The following is a 17,651-nucleotide window of genomic DNA, read 5'->3' as shown; positions in this document are numbered from 1 at the left end:
GCTGTGATATCAGAGCCTCTGTTGAGAGCTCCAGCTATAGCAGTGGTATCAGAGACTCTGTTTGAGAGCTCCAGCTATAGCAGTGGTATCAGAGCCTCTGTTGAGAGCTCCAGCCAGAGCTGTGATATCAGAGCCTCTGTTGAGAGCTCCAGCTATAGCAGTGGTATCAGAGACTCTGTTTGAGAGCTCCAGCTATAGCAGTGGTATCAGAGCCTCTGTTGAGAGCTCCAGCCAGAGCTGTGATATCAGAGCCTCTGTTGAGAGCTCCAGCTATAGCAGTGGTATCAGAGCCTCTGTTGAGAGCTCCAGCTATAGCAGTGGTATCAGAGACTCTGTTTGAGAGCTCCAGCTATAGCAGTGGTATCAGAGCCTCTGTTGAGAGCTCCAGCCAGAGCTGTGATATCAGAGCCTCTGTTGAGAGCTCCAGCTATAGCAGTGGTATCAGAGCCTCTGTTGAGAGCTCCAGCCAGAGCTGTGATATCAGAGCCTCTGTTGAGAGCTCCAGCTATAGCAGTGGTATCAGAGACTCTGTTTGAGAGCTCCAGCTATAGCAGTGGTATCAGAGCCTCTGTTGAGAGCTCCAGCCAGAGCTGTGATATCAGAGCCTCTGTTGAGAGCTCCAGCTATAGCAGTGGTATCAGAGACTCTGTTTGAGAGCTCCAGCTATAGCAGTGGTATCAGAGCCTCTGTTGAGAGCTCCAGCCAGAGCTGTGATATCAGAGACTCTGTTTGAGAGCTGCAGCTAGAGCTATGGAATGAGAGCCTCTGTTTGAGAGCTCCAGCTATAGCAGTGGTATCAGAGCCTCTGTTGAGAGCTCCAGCTATAGCAGTGGTATCAGAGCCTCTGTTGAGAGCTCCAGCTATAGCAGTGGTATCAGAGCCTCTGTTGAGAGCTCCAGCTATAGCAGTGGTATCAGAGCCTCTGTTGAGAGCTCCAGCTATAGCAGTGGTATCAGAGCCTCTGTTGAGAGCTCCAGCTATAGCAGTGGTATCAGAGCCTCTGTTGAGAGCTCCAGCCAGAGCTGTGATATCAGATCCTCTGTTTGAGAGATGCAGTTAGAGCTATGGAATGAGAGCCTATGTTTTAAAGCTCAATCTAGAGCTGTGATATCAGAGCCTCTGTTGAGAGCTCCAGCTATAGCAGTGGTATCAGAGCCTCTGTTGAGAGCTCCAGCTATAGCAGTGGTATCAGAGCCTCTGTTGAGAGCTCCAGCTATAGCAGTGGTATCAGAGCCTCTGTTGAGAGCTCCAGCTATAGCAGTGGTATCAGAGCCTCTGTTGAGAGCTCCAGCTATAGCAGTGGTATCAGAGCCTCTGTTGAGAGCTCCAGCCAGAGCTGTGATATCAGATCCTCTGTTTGAGAGATGCAGTTAGAGCTATGGAATGAGAGCCTATGTTTTAAAGCTCAATCTAGAGCTGTGATATCAGAGACTCTGTTTGAGAGCTGCAGCTAGAGCTGTGGTATTACCAGTTCGGAAGCCACTCGGCTGAGCACGTGTTCTTCCAGAAGGTATTTCGTGGCACAGACAGTTTTAACACATCTCAGGCTTATTCGCGTCAAACATTCAGCTGGGCTGATCTTTGTGGCCAGACGTGTGTAGAACCATAAGGAAGACAAACAGCTTGTTGCTGACACTAAAGTGTATTTCAAGTTAGAATTTCCTTTCCATTCAAACTGAAATAATTTTTTTTTCTTTTATATGATGTACGTTCTGTTTTACGATAATAAATACATATTTCGACAGTTTTGTATAATTTCTAAATGTTTAGTTGTACATCTTTTAGCACAACGTTATTATTAGCAAATATATAAATATAAAATTAAAATAATACATATTACTAATTTTCAGCACCTGTTACAGTTACTTTAATTTTTTTCTCGAATACACAATTCTGCTTTAGAATAACCTTCGTAGACAACATTAATAGGTCTTAAAGTCACGTAATTATTTTACGCGCCTTGTGTAACATTTTTATCAGAAAACACAAAAAAAAAACTTGATATTGTTTCGGGGATTTTTTTTAATAAGAGCTCGTTATCTCAAGTATAACAGCGCCGATAAAAATGATAAATTGCATGTTAAACAATGAAATGATAAATTTCATATAAACCGATCTTACTTGAAACGAAACTAGATAAGCAGTAAGAATAAGTTATCTATACAACTAAAATGCCTCTTTCAGTAATACCATTTTTAAATTTATGTTTTTTTCCTTGATTTGAAAATTCGACAATATTTCAATTTTTTTATAAATTTACTGCAGTGTTATAGAAAATTGATGAAAATAAGGTTACCTTAGAAAATTAGTTTTAGTTCCAACTGATATTCCAAAATTTAATGAAAACTATTTTACTGAAAATTTAGTGAAAACTTTTATTTAACTTCCTGTATGAATTTCTTTTAATTTTTACTAGAAAAATATTTTAAAATGTCTACTTTTTAAAATTGGTAATTAAGTTATGAGATTGTTTTAAATGAAAGGTATTTCACATTATGCATATTTTCTCTTACAGTGGATCAACATTAAAAACCCACAAGTCACCAGTACACACATCACCTCATCCATACCACTGTTGAAGATAACACAGAGCTGGCACGATCCTGACACTCAGTGAGTTTACACTCTTACACATATGCAAGCATGCTGCATATACCAAGAGGGCCAAGGTCACATTATTACCTCCATAGGTGTCCTGCACTCAGCACTGTTACCAGACATTTTTTTTTGCTGTGCACTCTATTTTCGATATTTCCTTCTGCTCTCCACTCCAGAGCGATTGTTTGTAGAAATTTCTGTATACTGGGGTATTAACCATAACAATCTACTGGAAAGTAGGCATTTGTCACCTATTTTTGGTGGTTGGTGCTATAATGGGTGCTGCCCTTTCAAGCTTGTGACCTAGTTCATTAGTGCAGTGTTGGAGTGGTGATCTGTGTAGTGTTCTTTTGTGAGGGATAGTTCCCTTTGTCATCTGATGTGTTAAAAATTACTAATTTTCTAGTGCCTTTTAAACGCTGTTGAAACGAACAACGTGCGATGATAACTGTACTTTGTTTACCTTCATTGATTTCGACCGCACTTTCAGCAGTGATACCCTGTGTACCTGCATTGTCTCCACCCCGGCATGCTGTTTCCAAAGACTCGGGTCTCACAGCTGGCCTGCTGTGGCTACTGGGCCCTGACTGAAACTCAGCCCTTCGCAGAGACTTTGTCTCTTTGGTCACCTGGCCATCTCTGTCTTAATTCCAGTCCAGCCAAGGCCCTCTCGGTTTATATCTGCAAGCAGTTTTGCCAGGCCTTCAAAACAATTCATGCTGCTTTACTTTCATGATTATCTGTCGCTGTGCTTTTTGAGATTTTCTGTAGTTGAACATTGGCCAGGTGTGGCCCAACTTTCACCGAAACTGTTTTTTTGTTTTTGCGTCCATGTTATCTCAGTATTTGTCACGTGTTAATGTTATTGGCTTCTGCCTAATATCTTCAGTCTCCAAAGACTACAGACGGGCGAATTCTAGGGCAGTGGCATGTATTGGAGCAGGGTGGGGGAAAGGTGGCGGAAGGGGAGGAGGCTAGGGTTGTGCACCGGCGGAGGCAGGGGCCTTGGCTAGCAGGGGTGGTAGCACGGGTAGAGAAAGGGCGGATGCTAGGGCAGTGGCACGGATGGAGGCAGAGTGGGAGAAAGGTGGAGGAAGGGGCGGAGGCTAGGGTTGTGCACCGGTGGAGACAAGGGCTTTGGCTGAGGATAGCAGTGGCGGTAGCACGGGTGGAGGAAGGGTGGATGCTAGGGTAGTGGCATGTATTGGAGCAGGGTGGGGGAAAGGTGGAGGAAGGGGCGGAGGCTAGGGTTGTGCACCGGCGGAGGCAGGGGCCTTGGTTAGCAGGGGCGGTAGCACGGGTGGAGAAAGGGTGGATGCTAGGGCAGTGGCACGGATGGAGGCAGAGTGGGAGGAAGGTGGTGGATGGGGTGGAGGCTAGGGTTGTGCACCGGTGGAGACAGGGGCTATGGCTGAGGGTAGCAGTGGCGGTAGCACGGGTGGAGGAAGGGCGGATGCTCGGGATCGGAGTGATGCGGGGGTTCGAACGAGGCTGCTCCAGCTCTCTGTTCACTAGTTGCGTGTCGTGCGCTGCGCTGGTTGCGATAAATCCAACCCGAAAGGAGCGTCTCGTCTCGGAAAGCAAGCAAATATTTTCAAATGACCCCGGTGTTGGCTTTCGATAATTCGTTAGCACCCCTTTTTTTCCCCCCATTATGAATAAGTATTTTGAAATTGAAACCAGTATGGTCTATGCATCAGCCAGTCATGAAAAAAAAATACAGATTATGAGCTGTTATTGAGTAGCCATATTGCAATCATCCATGCAAAAAGTTTTATTTCGTTATTTTTATTGAGCCCGATGTGCCTACCGACAGCTGATGCCAACCACTGGCCAGGACGAGGGAGGGTTTGTACTCCGTGTTCGCCTTGTTTCGGAATGGGTGTTGTGGGGTTGGGGGACACATGGGGAAGCCACCCCATGCCCCGAGTGCTAGCCGGACTAATAGAATACAGCGTGCAAGATACGTCTGGCACTAAAACTAACAACGAAAAGTTATTTGTAATTCTTAAAAGTTGGACATCTGTAGGAATTGCAATAACACACAAATTAGGGGACATATAATTTTTCGTGCAGAAAATTACGTCGAGAAACACCATTCGAAATCTCCATAAGTTTTAATTGATGCATCTATTATTTAGTTTTTACTTCCGACGAGGGCACAATTTATTCATTACCTTTTCCGCCCCTCCAGTTGGTCTATGGTCAGGGGCGTACGCTGTAGGTGGAGGTGTTATCGATATATCCTCCCCCTACCCACCATATGAAAAAAAAAAAAAAAAGGAACTCTCACACCAACAAAATGAGATAAATAATTTGGAAGCAAACAGCAAATAAAGATTATTTCGATTCCCTTGCTCCTCGAAATGAAATATTGCGTGTGCTCTAGTCGAGGGCGTCCGAGGGCCCAGAATTGTGTCAACGCACTACATAACGGTAATGTTTTCGCCTGGGCCGAGGCAGCCTCGCACCTCCGCCCAGTTGTAGGAAGAGGTGTGTCTTCGTCAAGAATAGCTGCGCTGCCATTGGCGGGCGGGGGATGAGGTAACACTGAAATAGCCCGCGTCCACTGTTCGCCCGCTCCACAACAATCTCGAGAAATAAAATACAGGCGTGTCCCCGCCGGCTCGGGAGCTGGCCGCGTCGCCTTGTGCGGTTGTTGCGCCGAGGCGGCGCGCGCCTCTGATTGGTCCGCCGGCGATCGACGTCACTGCAGCAAGGGTGAGCTGCGGGCACCGCAGCGCCGAGACATCGCAGCGCACTCGTCTTCGCGCCGTGCTATCAGGACGTGGTGGTCTCGTCGCGAGTTGGCAGGTGAGCTCTCGGCCCCGGACTACTCAACAACTTGTCCACTCCACCGAACTGGCCATACTCGTGTTTTCACTCTTATTCCCTCACAGATAAAATCAAACCATCCAAAAGCGAGTTTCTTTCTCCAACTCGCACGTTTCGTTTTAAATAGTTAAACCAACCGCGAACTTATCCGAAGAAATTGTTTGTTTTCAAACTTAACATGTACAGTCCGCATTTCTTAGCATTTATAAAAAGTACATTCGATTAATTTATCAGTCTGTTATAGTCAAATAGAAAACTTCACGTAACCATTCAGTTGGAATTTCAGCAGCCGGTGAATATTTTCCAAACACATCTAAAATTTTGTCCGGGAATAATTTTATCTTGGTACCTAGCATTTCAAACTTAAAGAGAAAATATCATCGAAGGCCGTTACAACGCCACGATTTTCTAAACCACAAATAGTTCTAATATATATAAATTTACACCGATGATAGCAAACTAAATCAAAATTATATAATCTTGTGGTGAAATAAAAACTGTCTTAATAAATGTAAAAAATTTAAAGATAACGGTTTTTTCGACAATAATAAAGCATTAACTTTATTTAAACTAATGCCTAAAAAAATTTTCATAGTTTGACTTTAAATATTTTGTAAGTAATCATTATGAAAAACTTATGCCTCTCATTCGAAAATTTTAGCAAAGCTTCTTTAAATTAACCGGAAGTAAAAGCGTACGTGTGGACGAACTGACGATTGGCTTCTTTCAAAAAAAGGAAGATTAAGTTTTACTTTATTTAGTCTCTCGAGGTAATTTTCTTTCCGTGATGTAAGGTATTAGAATTGTTGGTTCCGAAAATGGTCACTTTTAATAATTTTGCCTTCGCTTGAATTTCCCATAAAAAATTTAAATTTGATAAATATAAATCGTTCCCCTGGAATTATAAAGCCTTAAATTGCATTATTAATATAGTGTATGATTTTCTGGCTACATTTGTACAAAGGAGTTGGACAACTCGTATAATGTAGTGATTGGAAAAAAAAATATTTTAAGTTTTTATATTGTTTTAATTTTTTACTTGGTAACAACACTATAGACATTATTGGATAGTACGGAAATTTTGAATTCTCAAAACTTGTTTAATATGAATACCTAACAATATTTTTAAGGTATTTGAGTGGGTAGACCAGATGTTGGGTTGCAGAAAAATGCTGGTTTCCTTTTGAAATAAATTTACAACGAATCACGTGTTACCTAAATAACTTATTCTTCGTGATAACATTTTTATAGGATAGATTATAGCATAGGATATAAATATCAGTAAAATACGCACGCACGCAAGTTATGGTTAAAATTGTACTTGATTCATAAAAGAGATATTTTTAAATATTCTTGAAGCTCTGTTTTGCATATCATTTTATTTGAAATCCAAATGTTTTTGCGAAGCCAGACTGGGACGTGGAGTGTTGGCAGAATGAGTCCTACAGTTCAAGTGATTGCGTGTAGGCTGATAAAAGAGTTGGTGTTGATTCTTATTCATAATCTCGGAAATAATTTCGATTTTTCTGCCTATTATGTTTTAAGTTTGGATATTTTTGCTGCAAACACACATTTTCATAGCAGTTAGATTTACTGTCTACTTTTCGTAGATTGCCTGCATATAAGATGGGTGTGTTTTGGGTTCACTGGGTGATGTTAAGCAAAACTATATTTGCAACGAAAGTTCCCATTAAAAAAAATGCTAAATATGGTTTTATACAAGAGGTTGTTCCGCATGCAGTTTTAAACTATGACAAATTATAATTGTAACTAAAAGCATTTGTTTCGTAGCACTTGAGCGAAGTTATGTAATCTGGCTCTAATACGTAACATACTGTAGGAACTATGATTGACAGTTCTGATCGTGTGGGGCAGTAAAAAGGGGCAGGTGATGTGGTTGCGTCACGTGTCATATACAGATCTTCCTGAAAATATTACCACATGAGGTGACTTGACTTGTACCTGTGTGTTAGAGCGTCTCATCTTCAGAGTGCAGTGTGCATCGTTTATCTGTGCTCTGTTGCCAGATAACAGCCATAGTGCACAACAGTGACACCTTATTGTAATGGAATTTTTTAAATGTATCTGAAACAATGTAAAATGTAGAGTAAAATTTATAATGAGAATCATTTTCCCGCTGTATTTCATCTAGACCATCTGTGATTTCATTTTATTTATAAATGGGCGGAACTGAATGAAGCCCAACTTTGCTGCGAGTTTTTTTTTTTTTGCTAAAAGTCTCTTAATATTAAGTTATTTAAGTTTCTTTTCAGCCTAGTACAATTTTTATGGAATACTTACTTATTAAGTGAGCTGCTAAAGAATATTTTCTCCTGTGTAATAAATAGGTGTTCGGCATATTAATATTTTTGTCAGAATGACTTAAACCGTCATACTGGCAATGGACACTAATTTATGGTTGTAGATAAATCAACTCACAGATTTTTTTAAAATATTTAAACTATTCTTAAAGCTGGTACACAAAACATTTTCAATGTTACGCTGGGTAGTATCAGTCTGGCAACAGTGACCAACGTAGACTCTAAACTGCAAACTATGCGTGAGACAGGCTATAGCTGTACATAACGTCGCACCCGAGTTACCGTTGGGCGACATGACTGTAGTAGCTATCCGGGTGTTTACTGTCTTGATTGAATGTTTACACGTGTAGTGTAACGGCTGGTTGTTCCGTTTAGAATGCGGAATGCGTAGGCGTGCTATCGCCCGCTTTGAGTTGAAAACTATTCAATTTAAACGCGAAAACAATCTAGGGGTAAAAAAATTTTTTTAAAGTTTACCAAAGTAATGGTACTTGTGTGTTAAATACACCACTGAATGAGCTAACAATTTATTTTCTGTGTTACACATTTATTAAAAGTATTGCGATTAATTTATTTCGTAGAATTCTCAAAATATAAAACTGTTTATAGAAGATGGCGGCGCGGGCAACCCTCGCGAAAGTTTTATCAACTATTTCACTTGGCTGAGTTTCCCGCAAGAGCTGTTGCGAGAGAACACGAGAGTAACTAACACGCGGTGAGAGTGTTCTGATAAGTTGTTGCGACTGCAACTCTGACTCCAACAGTCACCCTGACCTAACCCAGAGTCGTTCAACGCGACTGCTGCAGACAAGCTAGCGGAAGCCACTCAAGTTCACTTCCCGCGCGTTTTATGTACGTCAGATGGATCGATTCACACACAACACTTAGACTAATACCCAACAGCTATTCACTAACAACACAGGCGAGTGTATGAAAACTTGGGAAGCCTACGATTCACTCGTCCTTCTGGACATACCCGAATACTCACGTTGGCAAGCCTTTTTTTTTTTCACAGACTAGAGAGCCAAACCCGAAGTTCATGCTCGCTTTTTTTCCCGTTCGATCTCATTGTATAGACCGGCGTGGCATTAAATTTTGCGGTCGATTAGGATAGGTTAGCTACATTATAAATACTTTAAAACATTGTGAATGGTTGGTTATATTAGGTAAGAATAGCTACATTTAAAAATACTGTAAAATCATTTTATGGTTGCTTAGCAAATAACTTTTTAATATTTAGCTATCCATGGCTAGGAAACAGTTTACATGATTTCACAGTATCTTTAATGTAGCTATCCTAACCAAATCAACCATCCACAATGTTTTAAAGTATTTATTATGTAGCTAACCTAACCTAATTGACCATTAGTTATCATTAGTTGTATATTTATTTACAATGAACAAAAAAAACCGAAGATGCACGATCGAGCGTTTGGCTCCCTCGTCTGTTGAAAGACTTGCCAACGTGAGTATTGAGGTATGTTCAGAAGGACGAGCGAATCGTAGGCTTCCCGTGAAACTTAAACAGGTGGCGTGGCATGCCACTACCAAAATAGATTATTCAATAGTAAAAATTATGTATATAGTTATAAGGCGATAATCACTTAACAATTCTATTAGGGAATTTAAAGCATTAGTTTTATTTTTATAATAAATATAAATTACGATGAAAAATCGCTTGCTGAAAGAAAGTAATTTTTTACTCGTAAAGTTGGTATTTTGTACAAACACAATGTTAACTGCTAATACGTGCTGCCATCTATTGGGACTGGTGAGACAGCAATGATAAGTTTCCGCAACAATCGTGAAGCTCTCCGGTATTAGTTTCTAGTGTATTTGATCGAATCTTCTGGGCCAGTTGACTAGCTGTTAGCCAGAGGTAGAGAGGTCAGAGCACTCACGTCAAACCACGAGTTTTCGTGAGCAGTGTTTTCCTCGGTGTCGCCCTTCATCCGTGTGCAAACACTGGCTACAGTCGCCAGCTCCCATGCAAGTAGTTTTGAGTAACTTCAGTAAAGTTGAAACACACAGGAGCGAAGCAACAGGCAATGTCTGGGCGGTCCTAGACTAACAACCCAGGCTAGAGGTTCTGTCATATTTTACCTGTTCATCACGTGATGCGTTACGTTAACACATTAGAGACAAGCACATGATGTAACAAATCTGGGCAATCGGGGAAGTTGGTCACTCGGGCCCGACAGTAGTCCAGATCATAGATTTTAAACCAGTCATACCAACACTAGACTACATTTACTCCAGGTAAAGGTATTTATTAGCCGTGACCTATAGTCCTAACTGTTTTTTATTCCCCGCATGATCTCGGTTTTCGGGAAACTGGTGAAGTGGAAGTAGCTTGGACTGCGGGTTGTTACTGCCACCCTGGAGATGGCGACTGCAAGGTCGACCGAAACGTCTGTGAACTCCTCGTGAGGCCAGTGTGGCGTGTTACCACTGCGCTGCCTCGCGCCCTTGGCATGGGCAGCGGGGTGTCGTGACGGCGCGTCTGGTTGGTCGGCTGAAAGAAATCCCTTCGCCCGGAGGAGATGCGGTCTCCGGTGTTGGCACGACTGGTTTGGATCGGTGCGCTGGACTGCTACCGGCCCGAGTTGCGCTGACAATGCCGAGTTGCCACACAGCCCGTAGCTGGGAGCTTTAGTCACGTCTCGCTTGGTTTCCGGAACGGATGGCGACCTCCAGTTTTTGTCACTTACACACAGCAAGGCTTTCCCCTCCGAGCCCAGTCGTCCCTTTTCTGGTTGCTAGCAACAGTTGCTTAGCTTATCAAAGCTATCAAGTTTTATTAAAGTCTTAGTTTTCCCCCCTCGCATTCTAGACGTTTATTTTGTCACTTAAATCTATTATATATCTTTTAAAGATTTGTGCAATGGGAGTGCATGACTTGATGTAAGCTTTTGGACATACGCCATTGCTAAAGCACATGTATGTCTGTAGAAGAAAACTACAAAAAAAACAAAACAAAAAACACAAATTATGCAAAAAAAATTGCTGTTAACAGGATATAAACACCACACGAATACAATTTAAGTGCTAAAACTAGATTATCAATTGACTGTTATCAGCGGTGTAAGTAAACTTGGGTCCCTTGAATAATTTCATTAAAAGATTTCCCTTATAGCTGATTATCCATGCCCGACACTTAAATCAACACCCGCTCTTCTAGTGCCAACACGCTTACAAGAGCGTGTTTGTTTTTAATCTAAGAGTAGCTGGTAAATTCATCCACCTTAATCGCGTTCATGTGAAATTCCCGCTGAATTATTGCGACGCATACTACCTCCCATTTGCCTTTGATTTCGATTTAATACATTCTGCAGAGTCGTGCGCGAAAATATTTTGACAATGCTTACACGTTAATGAGAGATCTCGTACTTTTTGAGTATGTTGCGTTAAGATAGAATCGAGAACTCGGGACGAAGTTCGAGCTTTCTCGGTCTTACACAGGACTTTTTATTCCACCACCACATCTTCAAACGTAATGTTTTATTTTTTCGGTTTAATTAAATAAATAAAAATTATTACTGACAAATTCTAACGCAAACTGTTGTACATCGCCGACAAGCTGTTAGAAAGAAAAGATTGGTCCTCGACTTAACTCGCTGTAGCTTAGTTAGCGTAGTCACACTGAGCTAGCTTTAGCGCAGGCGAGTAGCTAGTGGACACGCTCAGTGTGGTTGAGTGTTTTATGTCTCTTGCCTCACGCGTCGCTCGTTACTCGGCTGTCGGCTGTTTAACGGCGCAGATTGTCACGTCCGCACTTCAGCTGCTATTGGACACCCGCTCCGTCTTGCAACCGGCGCGGCGGTGTGACGTCATCCGTCTGCAGTGCTGCAACCTCTGACAGTCGAAAAAATGATCTAATTTTGTTTCTCCCAAAACGTGTCTCAAGCAACGTAATTGAAAACGTAGACATGATAAGTCACTTCAGCACAATAGTTGATACCTCCTGTAACATTGCAATGTTTTAAGGAAGAAGGTGTATCTGGTGTACAAGGAAAGAGGTGTGACGGTCACTATTCCGGCTGCTGGATCCCGCAGAATGTTTTCCGGGAAAGGTGCACAGCTGGAGTGGTGTGTAGGTGCTGCCGTCAGAGGCGCGCTCTGCTGCGGTGTTGCCAGCTCTCGCGGCTCTCGGCCCGGTAGCTACCCTCCCCGTGGTGCCAGCAGCACTCGTGAACATGCTGGAGTGATGTGTAGGTGCTGACGTCAGAGGCGCGCTCTGCTGCGGTGTTGCCAGCTCTCGCGGCTCTCGGCCCGGTAGCTACCCTCCCCGCTGTGCCAGCAGCACTCGTGAACATGCTGGAGTGATGTGTAGGTGCTGACGTCAGAGGCGCGCTCTGCTGCGGTGTTGCCAGCTCTCGCGGCTCTCGGCCCGGTAGCTACCCTCCCCGCGGTGCCAGCAGCACTCGTGAACATGCTGGAGTGATGTGTAGGTGCTGACGTCAGAGGCGCGCTCTGCTGCGGTGTTGCCAGCTCTCGCGGCTCTCGGCCCGGTAGCTACCCTCCCCGCGGTGCCAGCAGCACTCGTGAACATGCTGGAGTGATGTGTAGGTGCGGACGTCAGAGGCGCGCTCTGCTGCGGTGTTGCCAGCTCTCGCGGCTCTCGGCCCGGTAGCTACCCTCCCCGCGGTGCCAGCAGCACTCGTGAACATGCTGGAGTGATGTGTAGGTGCGGACGTCAGAGGCGCGCTCTGCTGCGGTGTTGCCAGCTCTCGCGGCTCTCGGCCCGGTAGCTACCCTCCCCGTGGTTCCAGCAGCGCTCGTGAACATGCTGGAGTGATGTGTAGGTGCTGACGTCAGAGGCGCGCTCTGCTGCGGTGTTGCCAGCTCTCGCGGCTCTCGGCCCGGTAGCTACCCTCCCCGTGGTTCCAGCAGCGCTCGTGAACATGCTGGAGTGATGTGTAGGTGCTGACGTCAGAGGCGCGCTCTGCTGCGGTGTTGCCAGCTCTCGCGGCTCTCGGCCCGGTAGCTACCCTCCCCGCGGTGCCAGCAGCACTCGTGAACATGCTGGAGTGATGTGTAGGTGCTGACGTCAGAGGCGCGCTCTGCTGCGGTGTTGCCAGCTCTCGCGGCTCTCGGCCCGGTAGCTACCCTCCCCGTGGTTCCAGCAGCGCTCGTGAACATGCTGGAGTGATGTGTAGGTGCTGACGTCAGAGGCGCGCTCTGCTGCGGTGTTGCCAGCTCTCGCGGCTCTCGGCCCGGTAGCTACCCTCCCCGCGGTGCCAGCAGCACTCGTGAACATGCTGGAGTGATGTGTAGGTGCTGACGTCAGAGGCGCGCTCTGCTGCGGTGTTGCCAGCTCTCGCGGCTCTCGGCCCGGTTGCTACCCTCCCCGTGGTGCCAGCAGCACTCGTGAACATGCTGGAGTGATGTGTAGGTGCTGACGTCAGAGGCGCGCTCTGCTGCGGTGTTGCCAGCTCTCGCGGCTCTCGGCCCGGTAGCTACCCTCCCCGTGGTGCCAGCAGCGCTCTAGAACTAGATTCATTTGCGTGTGGCTTTAACATGGCTTGCGATTTGTTTAATGCAAAAAAATGTCACCTTCTATCACACGAGTTTCTTAAGTACTTAGTTGCATAGCCTTTTCTGACTCTGCACATATTTGAGTAAACTAATCGCAAACTCACTATGAAAACGGTCATCCGAAGCGCTGCGAGGTGTTGTAACGTGAAAGGGCGCCAACTGCACAGGCAGTGACAGGTGCTTGGTTAGAGTTGGGACCACTTCTGTCACTGGCCACCCTGGCAGAGGTCTCTCGTGTAGTCGAAGGCAAGTACTGGTTGTAATGGACTGTCAAGAAGGACGGTAGTTTCTGGAGATGCAATAATCATGCTGGAAATACCAGTTCGACAATATTATATATACCGCGTCTTTCATCACGGAAGTACATTACAGGTTGTTGCAGTCCTCTCGCCTGTTGGCACGGCGCTTCGTTTTTTCGGTTCAAGTTGAGATAGTACTATAGACTGTTTGCCATCCATCTAATTGATAGGACTTCAATACACACAATTGTTAGTCGCAGCTATAAAAAAAAAGGTTAAGTTCATTTGCCTGCAAGTTGACAAAACATTACTAAATCTTGAGGCAGTTTCTAGGTGCCCTCGGTCTTTTTTTTTTCAAATTGACTTTTTAGATTTCCATTTTAATTTGCTCATGATTTTGATTTGTGCATGTTTGTAGGTGGTCGTTTAGAAATAGCGCATACATACATTTAAATAAAAAATGCAAGATTGCTTATTGCACGAAATCTTGTGACTGCTAACAGCAGCTTGATAAATTTCGAAGAAAAATAGAAAAATATTTATTTTTCGGTCTACATAAAGTTCTGTAGATTAGCTATAAATAGTTTCCATCTTTAGTTTAGATGTGGTTCTTGCGTTATTAGCTTTTTCATTGGATATTATATGACTTATACAAAATTTAACCAACACAAGCTGAAAACAATCACATTGAAAACATTTATAGTTTAAAGTGCTTTCTAAGAAGTTAAAGAAATGGAAATTTAGTTTATTGCAACTAATAGTGAAAGTATTTAAGATGGATCATTCTGCGTCTGCCAATGTTTAACTAAAGAAAATTCTACAAATAAAGCGAAACTTGTTGCTGTTGTGAAGATATTTCTTTGAAAAAATTGGGTGTAACATATCAGAAAATGTATGGAAATAAAAATTATCCCCAATGAATTTAATGAAATAATGTTACGACAGTGATAAGTTTTGCGATGTTAAGTACTTTGCTTAATTAAACATCTAAACGCATGGTGTAAATAGTTTAAGACTTTATAACATACCATTTAAGCTCCAATATCAAAGGCCCTGGTAAGCTTTTAGGCTATAAGTTCTATGCGTTTTCAAATTATTTTCGTGATAAACCTGCAGCCGAAGTTTGATTAATTCTAACATGGACTATATACAAGAATATTAATTTGTAACTATGATGCCATATTTATGTATGAATTTTATTAGAAAAAAATCTTTTATTGGTCACTGGTAAAAATATTAAAAAAAAACTTCTTCCCTTGCTAATTACAAGACATAAATACAAATACTTTTAACAATTTATATCTTTAATATCGTTTCCTTGTGGCAAGAATTGTTCAGATGGACGTGTGGTGGTTGTCTCTGTTACGAAGTGCGAGTGTCTGCAGTTGACTGTAGGAGGTTGGGTATTGAGAAGTTGCGGCCCTCCGAACTAGTCTTGCCAACACTATACACTGCTGCCAGTCACGAACTATATTCCATTGCGATCAGGGTGGTTTATGATCGGGAAGCCTTCTGTACACAGACGAGAGCCAACGCCCGATCGTGCATCTTCGGTTTTTTTTGTTCATTGTAAATAAATATGGCGGTGTTGATAAAAGGATACTAATGGTCAATTAGGTTAAGTTAGCTACATTATAAACTTTAAAACATTGTGGACGGTTGATTTGGTTAGGATAGATACATTAAAGATACGGAAAAAAACCATGAACTTCGGGGAACTTCGGGTTTTGGCTCTCTCGTCTGTGAAAAGGCTTCCCTTTATGATCACTCACTCGAGCAAAGATTACGTGGTCATACTTGAGGTTGCATGATCTTGGCAGGTAGGCGTCATACCTCATGTTCGTAATCACGATCACGTCTTTATTAAAATGCAACTGCTTACACCAAAATGTTAATACTAACATTTAAGACTGAAATTTTGTATAGTCGAGCTGTGCGTGTTGTAATATCGGCACAACTTATAACTTAAAACATAAAACCCTTAGAAATGTAGATATTTTTCAGTTAATTCGAGTTTTGTAGCCAAACTCTTTCATTGTCGTTTGAAAGTTGCATGGTTTTGATGTGAACCAAAACTTCACTGAATTAGCAGTGATTTTAAATTGAATGTTTAGGTGTAATTACATTTTTTTTGTTAAAGGTGTATTACGAACTTGACTTATTAACTGGATTAGCAATGGAAGTTTCCAACAACAAACTTATAAATGGCGAAACATGTGTAGATAAATGGTTCACAAGCTAAAATATATTAATGTAAAAGACGTTCGTGACATTGGTTCTCTGATAGCAGTTCGTACTTACTTACACATTTTTAAAATGAATTATTTTATAGCGTAGCAATTTTTATAAAAAAATTAAAATATGTATTAAATTTTGAGTAATAACCAATCGTATGTTCAAATTATTGCAGTTTGCTGTGACTTATTATAAAAAAATTACACTGTTTGAGTTTTAAAACATTGTATTGTCAGTTAATAAAAATTTGACGGTGAGGTATTTGAGTGTCTGACGGCACCTTTATCACCGTGGTGATGAATGTTTTCATCACTGGTGATACATTGGGTAGAACAGTGGTGTCCGTGGCTAGCGTGTCGCTGACGCACTGCCCGAAGTCCAAGTATTGCCATCTCCTGAGCTCTTTACAGGAGGCTTTCTCTTCAGGCTCCTTGTACATTGACACTTTGAAGGGTTGTAGCTCCAAAAAATTTCTTGGATGGTGTGTTTGTGTTGTCAACAAGAACTTAAGAAGCGGCATCATTCGATCACACAAACAAGGACGAGTTGACCAATTGTTGCGTATTGCCTCTCATAAAGGCTCCCGTATGCCTGGATGAGTGTTGCGTGTTGCCTGACCTCTAGGCGCCGCACGCCTGGGCTAGTTTTGCTTGTTCGACCTCTAGGCGCAGCACGCCTGGGCTAGTGTTGCGTGTTGCCTGACCTCTAGGCACCGCATGCCTGGGCGAGTGTTGCGTGTTGCCTGACCTCTAGGCACCGCATGCCTGGGCTAGTGTTGCGTGTTGCCTGACCTCTAGGCACCGCATGCCTGGGCGAGTGTTGCGTGTTGCCTGACCTAGGCACCGCATGCCTGGGCTAGTGTTGCGTGTTGCCTGACCTCTAGGTACCGCATGCCTGGGCGAGTGTTGCGTGTTGCCTGACCTCTAGGCGCCGCACGCCTGGGCGAGTGTTGCGTGTTGCCTGACCTCTAGGCACCGCATGCCTGGGCGAGTGTTGCGTGTTGCCTGACCTCTAGGCGCCGCACGCCTGGGCTAGTGTTGCGTGTTGCCTGACCTCTAGGCGCCGCACGCCTGGGCTAGTGTTGCGTGTTGCCTGACCTCTAGGCACCGCATGCCTGGGCGAGTGTTGCGTGTTGCCTGACCTCTAGGCACCGCATGCCTGGGCGAGTGTTGCGTGTTGCCTGACCTCTAGGCACCGCATGCCTGGGCGAGTGTTGCGTGTTGCCTGACCTCTAGGCACCGCATGCCTGGGCGAGTGTTGCGTGTTGCCTGACCTCTAGGCACCGCATGCCTGGGCGAGTGTTGCGTGTTGCCTGACCTCTAGGCACCGCATGCCTGGGCGAGTGTTGCGTGTTGCCTGACCTCTAGGCGCCGCACGCCTGGGCTAGTGTTGCGTGTTGCCTGACCTCTAGGCACCGCATGCCTGGGCGAGTGTTGCGTGTTGCCTGACCTCTAGGCACCGCATGCCTGGGCGAGTGTTGCGTGTTGCCTGACCTCTAGGCGCTGCACGCCTGGGCGAGTGTTGCTTGTTGCCCGACCTCAAGGCGCCGTTGGGAGATTATTCATTGTGTTGTGTGTTGCCACATAAAGGTGTTAGAGGTAGCAACATTACTTAATTTGGCTGTAGCCTTGTATGGGCGATTCTTTGCAAACTATCCAAACCACCTTTTCCTATAAGTATTGCTGTATCATAATTTAAAATATTATAAAATAAGAATAAGCAATTTCCTTTTTGTTTAGTTGTAGTGACAACGGTATAAATAATAGTTTTTTAATAAAGATCCCGAACCAGCCTAAAAACATTCCCCTGTTCAGTCCCATTTCCAGAATTAACACTGTGAATTTATTTTAAGATATTTATTTAGCATGTTGTGCTTAATGTTTTT

At 43.7% G+C, this 17,651-nt stretch overlaps 1 protein-coding gene across 1 annotated transcript in view; it reads left to right on the top strand.

Annotated features, from left to right (window-relative positions):
• Positions 1-5,272: 5,272 nt before the first annotated feature.
• Positions 5,273-17,651, top strand: part of LOC134529597 (arginine kinase) — a 58,553-nt gene continuing 46,174 nt past the window's right edge. Inside the window, exon 1 of the mRNA XM_063363867.1 lies at positions 5,273-5,412. The gene's annotated coding sequence lies outside the window, so the exon portion shown is untranslated. The remainder of the gene's footprint in view (positions 5,413-17,651) is intronic.

Source organism: Bacillus rossius, chromosome 2 (genome assembly GCF_032445375.1).
Source record: "Bacillus rossius redtenbacheri isolate Brsri chromosome 2, Brsri_v3, whole genome shotgun sequence".
Lineage (NCBI taxonomy): Eukaryota > Metazoa > Arthropoda > Insecta > Phasmatodea > Bacillidae > Bacillus > Bacillus rossius.
The sequence above is the reverse complement of the archived record's forward strand: the minus strand, read 5'-3'. Positions and strand labels throughout refer to the sequence as shown.